Source organism: Aotus nancymaae, unplaced genomic scaffold (genome assembly GCF_030222135.1).
Source record: "Aotus nancymaae isolate 86718 unplaced genomic scaffold, 86718_ANA_hifiasm-v0.15.2.pri h1tg000008l, whole genome shotgun sequence".
NCBI classification, from domain to species: domain Eukaryota; kingdom Metazoa; phylum Chordata; class Mammalia; order Primates; family Aotidae; genus Aotus; species Aotus nancymaae.
Window position 1 is genome coordinate 64,665,357 of NW_026988419.1, and position 11,753 is coordinate 64,677,109.

The window sequence follows — 11,753 nt, forward strand, 5'->3', positions numbered from 1 at the left end:
TTAAGGATGTAAGTGACATACATGTAATCATTAATCTTGGAACAGACTGGAAATCTGTTAATGAATCAAATCAATACCCTCTCCATTGATCCATAATAATTTGAAAGAAATGAAAACTTTATCACTTACCGTATGTGGACATTATGATGGGCTGCAATTAGCTAGCCTCCAGGAGATTATGTTACCTAGTTACCAGAAGGTAAATAAAATTTCTGTAGACCTGCTGGAGAGATTGTTATAAAGACAGGTGCAAGATGTGGAAAAGGGTCAGGAAGGGATATTTGGGACAGCCCAAACCTGGGTTATCTTTCAATAATTTCATTCCATCTATCCTCCTTATGACATTTCATACTCCTAGTTCAAGTGAATGTATTGCTTTGAAAAGATATTACAATCTAATTTTGCCAGTTAAAAAGGGATTATCCTTTTAATATCTTTCTACACATTTAGATCTCACATGAGATGGCAAAGAGGTCAAGGCAAAAATTCTGCATTTGGGAAAAGAATAACACATGGGCTTTCTCCTACAGGCAAGACACATGCATATAAAAGTATTTCATGTTTATACAACGCCCCCCACCAACCATCACCATCAACCTCCATCTCAACAGTTCCAGCATGGTCATTATTTCCAATAAAATTATATAGAAAAAAATAGTGCAAAGGAATGAAGGCTTTTGCATCTATTGCATTCTCACATTTTTTACGCCCCCATTTTGCAAATAGGTATGTAGTACTCTACAAAATAGTATGTAAAGAGGAAAATGATCCCAGGACCCACTGCTTTTATATATATATGGCTTTGATGTAAAACTTAGAAGAAACAATCATAGTATATGAAGTTCCATAGGAAAATCTCAATTTGGGAAAGATATAAAAATCGTTATTGCCATTCTCTAGGAAATCAGTAAATAAAATGGAGAACAGAAATTTTAAAAAATGCAGGTAAAATACATGCTTATGGAGTTGTGAAGAGCCTTATTTTATAATGCCAAGGGGGAACAAGATAAAAAGTGTTGTCACCTGTTTCCAGGGGAAGCAGTTGGTGAGACCAAGCACAGTAGGATAGTTTGTTAGGTAGCACATGTAAAGCCATGAGCAGATGGTGCCATTCACATAGAGTACCGGAATGTGGGTGTTTATGAGGGTGAGTTTCTGTGCATGTGCATGTGGAAAGCAGCAAGGAGTTTGACACTAATGTACTCCATCAAGTCCAGTTACAAAGAACAAGTAGATAGAAGAACATTCTGTGCATCTGGCAGCCTAACTAGCTCTGTCAATCTGTGGATGCTGCTATTGTACTATAAGCTTCCATTCCATCTGTGTTGTTTATTTTGAGCTAGATTTACTGCACGCTATGTGAATTGATGATGGCTAGAAGGTCTAAAAGATTCTGAGTCTGTTTAAAGTTCCAAGGTGTCAAATTATGCAGGACTGTGTCACGAACATTATAAAAGGGTAAATGGAGAGGCAAACTGATCTCAGTATTTGTTAGAAATCCAAGAAAAATTGCCTAAAATATAGATGAAGGTTTATAAAAAGACATAAAGAGTACATATGAATACATGCAATCAAATGTTTTATTTTCAAGTTGTATTTTGTCATTTTACAAAATTCAAAGTATGTACAAACAAATAGACAAGTCAAATCAGTTCTCCATTCTGGGGTTGTGACATACATATTATTCAAAACTTTCTGATTAGTACTGTGTTAAATTGTCAGAATTGAGTGGACTTGATGAGTGAGGGTTGTGCCTGGCTTCTTTCTGAATGGCTAGATCTGAGGAACAGGTATATTTCTCTGCACTCACTATTAAGTTATTCTGTGATGATCCTTTTGCTTCAATTTCTTTCCATATAATAGGATGTTTATAAATCTTTCTACCATACAGTTTAGGAAATAGACTTTGCTATCATCATTAAGAAATCACTAAGTAAATTGAGAATATACTTTTTAATGAAAATCATATATATTTATGTGAGAAAGTGACACTAATTGGGATAGGTCATCAATTTCAAGGCTTTTGTCCGTTTCAATTTTCAATACAATGTGCAGCTGAATGTTATGCCTGCATGATGCTGGGTCATTCTTATGAACAAAGAGAAGAGAGGTTTAATGAATCAAGCATTATATCTGCATCTGCAGATAGGATATCATTTATGTGGCTTCTCTTGTCTGCTTATGTAGTAAGTAGCCCAGATCAGAATTTTCCTGTACCAGCCAAACTGTATGCAGTTTAACTGCAGTCAAAAAGCATTTTGTTTATGGTATAGAAATTTTAATTAGTGCTTTCAGTCCCCATTCAGTTAGTGGTTGGTTGTGGTTGAATTGTGTCACTGAATATACATATATTTATATAAAACTCTGCCCTTCTTCAAGGAATAAAATATTAATCATCCTTCCTTATTTGTTTCAGAGCTGTGACATCAAACAGAAACTATGAATGTAGTTCATTTGATTGACAATGTTTAATATTCATCTGCTGAGTAGATACTTATCCATATTCATAATATATGCTAGATAATGTGAGATATTGAGATATATAAGCCAATACAATATGTAATCCTTACCCTCCAGATACTTTAACATCTAGTTGAGTCAGTAAGCCATTCTTATGAAAAAAAACCCACATCAAATAGCAATGCATACATTCCTTATCAATTAAAAAATACAAGGATGGCACAAATTGGATGAAAATTAAGCTGGCAAGTATTCATTTCAGTCTTCTATCTGCCAGACATTATATTGGGTACTTCCTCTCATTAGGTGTCTCACCTAACTCCTCAATAACTCTGTGAGATGTTTTCCCCAACATTTGAGATGAAGACAGAGGGAAGAGTAGCTATAACTTGTCTGGGCCACATAGCCATTAAATGAATAAACAAGATTTTACTTTAGTTTACCTCCAGAAGGACATATTGAATATCTGATCTATACCAGGCATACTGTTTGACACTGAGATAAATAAAATAAAAAATCAGTTTTAAGAAGTGTAGAGGCTTGTAAAAAGTAAAATATGAAAAGTTTAATGTGAACATAATGGGCTAAGTGCTGAAATAGGTGTATACATAGGGAGTGATAAGAACAAAAGAGAGAGCACCTAACTCAGAAACATAATTGAGTTAGATAGAGGAGGAAAACATGAGAGGCTTCCAAGACAGGCACAAGCATAAACAAGGGTACAGTGGCACAAACAGCAGGATAGTGGGAAATGTAGCTTTTGCAGCATACCATGGTAACTCATGTGACCAGCAAGGAAGAAACACATTTAACAGCATGCATTATGGTAGGAAATAACCCCAGTGGGCTGACATATTGAGACAAGTCTTGAATGAAGTAGATTTTCTGTTGCCTTATGAACTTTGGGTATATTTACTTTGATTATCCAGATAATGATCAGATGTTATAAGTGAAGAAAAATGGGATCAACAAATGCATAGAGACAAAGATGGTAGGTTGAGGAATGTACAGGCCAATATGATAGATCTGCTAATCTTCTATTCTTAGGATCAGTTGCCATGTATAAACTTGAAGCTTCTTATCACCTAGAGATGATCTTCCTCTAAAATCTTAAATTCCACTCGCTGGCAACAACTTCTTAACTGTCCAGGTTTTATTGTCATTGTAATTCTCCAAACTGACCAAGACCTTTAATCCCTCAATCCTCCAATTTGTTTGTCTATTATGGCTATCAGCCATAATCTATTCAACTTCTGACTGATCTAGATTCCCTGCCCCACCACTTTAGCCCCTCCTCTTGCTGTAAATTCCTTGCTTAATTTTACTTTTACATCACACATTCCTGCAAACATTTCAAGATTGGATCAATTCATTCTTATTTCTCTAGCTCTCTTTTCCATTATTGGAAGAAAGGATTTTCACGACCATTTCTCTCTATGCTAGTCACCTTCTGACTCTCAGATCATTATCTCTTCACAAAGAAATGGAAATTATCATCCAAGCACTACAAACAAATGGAGATAAGGTCCACTGCATCCAATCATAAATGTAGAGGTATTATTCCTTCAATATGAGGCCAATCCTTCTATCTGTGCTTTGGATTCTCCTTCTTCCTTTCTTACCCATCATTCTTCCACTTTTTTCAGATTATTATATGTTTACTAGCTTTTTTAGGAATATTGTGTAAATACACTTGTGTCTTTCCAATCACAAAAGCAAAACAACACTCTTTTCCTCAAGTCACTCTTTTAGTATCATCTTATCTACCTCTAGCATAGACAAACATCTTGAAAAAGTGGCTTAGAGTCATTGTTCTATTCTTCCTACACTTATGATGCATTCTTCAACCTGTTGCAATCTGAAAAACACTGCCAGGAGTTCTCAAAACTGTTCTTGTCAAGGTCATCAATGAATGCCTTGTTTCCAAATTCTCATGGGTATTCTTACTTTATTTTACTTGTAGGATTTGATATTGCTAACTAACCACTCCCTTCTGAACATGGTTTCCTTGGTGTAATGACACCACTCACTCTCATTTTCTTGGTAGACTTCTTGTCCACTGCCATTTCCCTAAATATTAGTGTCTTCAGATATATCATTTAGGCACTTGACTCTTATCTTTCAAAACATCCTTCCTGAATAATATCATTTATATCTTTAATCATAATTTATGTACCTATACCATCATTTATCACTCACATGTGGAACAATCTGATCCAAGGAATAAATCCTTAATTAATCCCTTTTTGATGAGTTTTAGTCAGTCCTGTATGTTTAAATTATTACTCAATTTGGAGAAGACCATGGGTTCAGCTTTGAAGCAGTGCCTTTCACACAGCCACTGAAAGGCCATGGGTCCAAAACTGGATGTATCCTCTCCTTCTCTCCTACTTCCAGCCAACTTTTCTAAATGTTCTCAAATCCATGAACATTTCCAATAACATTATTCTAGTAAATAACTAGAATTCGACAAGAACAATTGTTGCGTTTACTAACGTAAATGAAGAAACCTCATCATTTAAGACATCTATAACTGAGTAAGAAATATATAATCCAGGTAAGTGTAGCAAAAAAAATCACACAGTTCATTTAAATTATATTTGAAAGTGTGTGTGTGTGTGTGTGTGTGTATATATATATACCTCTTTTAATTAAGTTGAGACAGTTGAGTGAACTACACCTAAACTACTAAATTTCAGAAGTCTAACTCATAAGAAACAAATATTTTAATCAAATTAAGGACAGAAAGCACATCATTTTAATATTTATATTCCTAGTTCCCAGCAGCATAAACTATAACAGAGTTGCTGTTTGATATTTATTAGTAAATTAGTGTTTGTTATTCAATACTACCTAAAAGTGAAAAGCATTTTCAACCATGTCATTCATACATGAATATGATATAGTTATAATTTATTCTATATACTAAATGGCTAAGTAAATAAGAATATCACAATTGTCTTGATTTATGTCTGAGAGAATTATATATTAATTGGAATATAGTAATACTACAAGGAATATAAGGTATTAAAGTGACTAGTCATGTTAGCTTTATGTTAAACAAAGACCTATTTTACAGCTTTAGTTTCAGTGCAAAAGTGACCACTATTCATGGGGAAAAAAATGTTTGACTATCTTGATGCCACCTATTACCATAAATGGAATACTAGTATTTTATGCATTCTGCTAAGGAAGAAGGTTGACTCTTCTTCAGCCAAAACAAACTTTATATATTTTCCCCTCAATAAGGTCATTTCCTCCCTGAGCAGTGAGTATGAACTACTATGCTGATAAGAAGTTAGTAAGTCTAGTTCATATTGCAGTAACACTCTACACTTAAAGCAAATAGGAATGAATTTTACTGTTGATAGTTTGGATTTGTGTCCCTGCCAAAATCTCATGTCAAATGGTAATCTGAAATGTTAAAAGAAAGGTCTGGTGGTTGGTGATTGGATCATGTGGGTGGATTTCCCCGTTGCTATCCTGGTGATAGTGAGTTCTTACATGATCTGGTGGTTTAAAAGTGAATAGCACCTTCCCGTTCTTTCTCTTCCTCCTGCTCCTGCCCTGCAAAATAAGCCTGCTTCCCCTTTGCCTTCCAACATGATTGTAAGTTTCCTGAGACCTGTGCAGTCATGTTTCCCGTACAGTTTGCAAACCTAGGAGACACTGAAACCTCTTTCCTTTATAAATTACCGAGTCTCAGGTACTTCTTTATAGCAGTGTGAGAATGGACTAATACAACTGTGGTCCCATCCTCCTTTTATTGTAAAATATACAAACACAAATAATGATATAAAAAAATAAATGCACAATGTAAATTTATAGTAAATAGAATTATAATAAATCAAACATCCTTGTAATTCACCACCAAGTTACAAAATAGAACTTTGCCAATGGTTGTACCCAATTATAACACCTTTTCTCCCATTCTAACACACCACTGTCAGGATATTTACAGTAATATTTTCCTTGCTTTGCATTATGGTATTAGTATGTGAAAATGTATCATTAAAGTACATAATTTAGTTTTACCTGCTTTGAAATTTATACAAATGTAATAATGTAGTATAAATTTCTGTTGTGTGACTCCTTCCATTCAATGATTGGTTCAAGTAAGTACTGAGGTCAAGACTGTTGGGGTCCTGCGCTCCTCAGGGCAGGCAGGCTCCTTTCCTGAGGTGGGCCCCAGCAGCACCTGCACCATGTACCTGCATGGCCTCAGCATGAGAACACCAACTGCCGGGCACGCGAATGCGCATGCGCAAGCAGCAAGACACAAGCGCCAGTGCTGAGCCAGGGCTTGTGTTACAGTGACCGCCAATGTTGCGTGAGGAATGGTCTCAGTGGCTTGGCAAAGCAGTGGCCATCTGTGGCAGTGCCTCAGTGTTGGACAATGTCACCATCCCTGGGGGATCGTCGCCATGGTCCCGCGATTTTTGGAGACTGGCAGGCTGAACTAGGCAGAGAAAAGGTCCAGCAGGGCTTCAAGGATATCCAGGGCGATCTCCAAGGACACCCATGATGCTTCAAGCCTGCCCAGACAGTGTGAGGGTACGTGTCCCTGAAAGCGGTATCAGCCAGGATTTCCAGGTATGGCCTGCCTCAGTGCTGATGGACTTCTCCCTCCCCGAGGAGCCTCCTGCAGAGAGCAGAAGCCCACAGCCTCAGGGGCCACCTGGCAGTGTGTGTTTCTGTGTGAGTGTTGGATGTCTCCATGTCTTTCTGTGTGTGTGTGTGTGCATGCATGTATCTTTCTGAGTGTGTTGAGTGTGTGCATGTGTGTGTGGGTGCAACATGCTGACACGAATGTGGCCAGTGCAATCCAGCGCGGTTTCTCTGTAGTCCACCTGCCTTCTGTTGGGGTTCTGCCTTCCTCAGGTTCTTCCTCCAGAAGGCTCCCCTTCCCCTGCCTGTGTCTGACTCCAGCTTTCCTTTCTGCCCCCTCTACAACCCTGTCACCAGTCAAGGCACATTCCATCCAGGTCCCCTAGTGAAGGGAGCAGTAAGGAAAGATGGATAGAGAGGAGACCATGCTGGACTTTGCACCAAGGCCCTCTTTCATAGTCCAAGCACCAAGTGGTGCTGACAGGAAGGAGGCTCAAACCCAGCAAGGGTGTTATGCTGGCCTCAGTTATGAGAAGCTCTCCATTTGCTCTGAAAACAAGAGATGCAGGGAAACTATATCTAGGGGAATAAACTTCATCTTGTCAAAAATAAGATAAAAAGGAAAGAAAAGGAGCTAAATAACAACTGCCTGAGCCGGGCACGGTGGCTCACACCTGTAATCCCAGTATTTTGGGAGGCTGAGGAGGTCAAGAGGTCAAGACCATCCTGGCCAATATGGTGAAACCCTGTCTCCACTGAAAATACAGTAAGTAGCTGGGTGTTGTGGTGCATGCCTGTAGTCCCAGCTACCCAGGAGGCTAAGGCAGGAGAATTGCTTAAATCCGGGAGGCAGAGGTTGCAGTGAGCCAAGATCACACCATTGCACTCCAGCCTGGTGACAGAGTGAGACTTGGTCTCAAAAAAAACCCAACCAAACAAACAAAAACAATTGCCTGACAATGGGTAGTTCAGGGGAGTATATAAACCTTCCTTTCCTGGGAAGCTGAGAAACAAGAATTGAACAATTAGTGGGGTGCAGAGGCTCACAGCTCTAATCCCAGCACTTTGAGAGGCCAAAATGGGCAGATCACTGTGGTCAGGAGTTCAAGACCAGCCTGGCCAACATGGGGAAACTCCATCTTCACTGAAAATACAAAAATTAGCTGGGCATAATAGTGTACACCTATAATCCCAGCTACTCAGGAGGCTGAGGCAGGAAAATCACTTGAACCTGGGAGGCAGAGGTTGCAGTGAGCTGAGATCAGGCCACTGTACTCCAGCCTGGGCAAAAAAAGAAAAATGAAAAATATTGTTAATCAAATGAATAAAAGAGAGTTTGTATTAAATGAAACACCTCAAAAATAGCCTCATAAACAGGAAATATATAGAACACAATAGGTTAAATGAGGTGAATTTGTTGTTTTGTAGGCATGAAATGGCTGAATATTGGGAGTTTCATAAGTGTTAAGCCGTAGATATTTAAGCCCAAAGATATTTTTGACAAAAAAAAAAAAAAAAAACACACACACACACAAGTCAAAGTGAGTAAATCTATTTGAAAATGGCAGTGTTCAACTAAAAGTGCAAAAATGGTAGCTTTATGTTTTTCATAAGAAATGCGTTTTTTTTAAATTTAATTTAACTTTATTATTTTCTTGGAGACAGTCTTGCTTTGTTACCCAGGTTGAAGTGGATCTCAGCTCACTGCAACCTCTGCCTCCCAGGTTCAAGTGATTTTCCTGCCTCAGCCTCCTGAGTAGCTGGGATTATAGGCGTACACTATTATGCCCAGCTAATTTTTGTATTTTCAGTGAAGATGGAGTTTCCCCATGTTGGCCAGGCTGGTCTTGAACTCCTGACCACAGTGATCTGCCCCGTCTTGGCCTCCAAATGTGCCGGGATCACAGGCATGAGCCACTGCACCTGGCCAACAATTTCTTTTTCTAATATGGACCTGGATGATCCTCCACCAAACAATTTCCATAGGTTTCAAATACTCTTCATTTTGACATTGATAATATAATTTTCAAGTGCTTATTACATTATAATATTTATAAGCCAAAAAGCTAAAACTAAAGTAAGTTCAAATACTACTATACAGTATAGAAAAAAATTTTTCAACACTAAAACAAACTTCAAAAATAGACTCTATAGGAAAAATACAACTGTTTAAAAGCATTTGATTAAAAATGAAATACTCATTATAAAGCTAGACAAGCTCAACACTTTCTTTTACAGAAAAGAGTGCTATATTGTATTGGACAAGGAATCTCTGATTCATGCAGCTTTGCTGCCCACTAACCTCAATCAATAACCCCCGCAAAACAGAAATCAATGTTTGCTTTAATAACAAAGCAATGGATAATACTAATGATAATACTATAAGATGGATCCATTCAATGTCGTTTCTAGTAAACAGAATCATTTTCCTTCCATAAGGCAGTGCATTACCAACTACAAGAATCTAAAGGGAATGAATTTGCAGAATGTAAGAACAACAATAAGAAAATCTGTAATAAAAGATCCCCTTTCAAGGTAACCCCAAAGTGTTTTAATGCCTTTTTTTATTACAACACACAGACGCATGCACACACATGTGCTCTCTATTATGGTAAGGTTGTGTGAAAGGAGAATATTTTGGGCCCCCCAAATCACTAAGCTAAAGGGAAAATTCAAGCTGGGAATTGCTGAGGGCAAACCTGCCTCCCATTCTATTCAAAGTTATCCATTTGCTCACTGAGATTAATGTCTGTCTGACTGCCTCCTTTGGAAAGGTTTATCAGAAATTCAAAAGAATGCAAGCTTTCATCTGTCACCTCTTGTGCTCTGAATGTCCCCTTCCTGCTTTCAGTCTTTCCACCTTTGCTTTCCAGACCAAACCAATGTGCTTCTTACATATACGGATTGGTGTCTCATGTCTCCCTAAAATGTATAAAACCCAGCTGTGCCCTGACCACCTTGGGTTCCTGTCATCAGGACTTCCTGAGGCTGTGTCACGGGTACGCATCTTTGACCTTGGCAAAATCAACTTTCCAAACAGTAACTGAGGCCTGTCTCAGGTTTTCTGGGTCCACACTTGCATTGCCACAACAGTATGTTCAAGGGTCCACAGGAAGGACTAGGGGCCTAAATGCAGTGATACCTCCCAGTAACCCTGGTTTTCAGAAGCGAGACGGACACCTACATTACCAAAAAAGGAACTGGAGGCTGCAGACAGAACTTTGAGTAATGTCCTTGGTATGGAATAAGGTGATCCAGCTACATAAAGTCTTGAAGTGTCCCCAGTTCTCTGGCCAGATCTTCCCAGCCATGAGGTGAGCCACAGAAAATTGATGGCTGGTGATTTATTGGCTTAAAATCAGTTACCGGTTTTGCTTTGTTTTGTTTTTTACAATGATTCAAAGATTTAAAAGAGTTGAAGGGAGAGTTAGACAGTACTGGTTGGGTCATCTGTCAACTTTGAATTCAGGGTTATTCTAGACACAGGTGAGGCATTCTAATGGCAGCAGCCAGTGAGCATGTGGGAGGGACAAACTGCACAGGACCCTCCACCTGTCTGGGGAACCCTGAGGAGGCCCACTGACCACCTCAGAACTTATCAGAAAAGTTCTTTGTATGCATGTATTGTTAGTTCTTTTGATTTAATTTCCTTTTTTCATAATTTTTATATGATCATGGAAGATTCATATTGCTTTTATCATTTTTTAAATTTTTTTAATTAATTTCTTTTTGAGACTCAGTCTCACTCTGTCACCCAGGCTGGAATGCAATGACAAGATCTTGGCTCACTGTAACCACCACCTCCCGGGTTCTTTTTCTGTTGTTTTGTTTTTTGTTTTGGGATGGAGTCCAGCTCTGTCACCCAGACTGGAGTGCAGTGGTATGATCTCAGCTCACTGTAAGCTCTGCCTCCCACATTCAAGCAATTCTCCTGCCTCAGCCTCCCCAGTAGCTGGAACTACAGGCGCACACCATCACGCCTGGCTAATTTTTGTATTTTTAGTAGAGATGGGGTTTCACCATGTTGACCAGGCTGGTCTCAAACTCCTGACCTCAGGTGATCTGCCTGCCTCAGCCTCCCAAAGTGCTAGGATTACAGGCACGAGCCATGATGCCTGGCCACCTCTGGGATTAAGTGATTCTCCTGCCTCAGCCTCTCAAATACCCCCAATTACAAGCACCTACCACCACTCCTAGCTAATTTTTATATTTTTAATAGAGACAGGGTTTCACCATATTGGCCAGGCTGGTCTCAAACTCCTAACCTCAAATGACACACCCTCCTTGGGCCTCCCAAAGTGCTAGGATTACAGGCCTGAGCCACCACCTTGCCTGGCCTACTTTTATCTTTATTTTATTTCTTATTATTGCATTTGTTAGAAAAAGAAATGGGAGTGATTTTTTAAATCAAACCTTTCAACCCACTTTAAATTACTGTACAAATACAATAATTTTCTAAGTATGCCTTGTGAAAAGGCACAATGACAACAAATCTAGTTCAAAGCTCATAATGGGCTTTTATTAGCAATTCTAGAATCAGGCAGCACCTCATTGTATGAAACAGAATAAGTGTTCTGATGAGCTGAGCGGAGGTGGTGTGTTTTATAGTTGGACACAGAAAACAAAAAGCAGATGGGCATTTCAGAGTTACTTTCCCTATACGGTTAAAGCAAAGGAGACTTCCC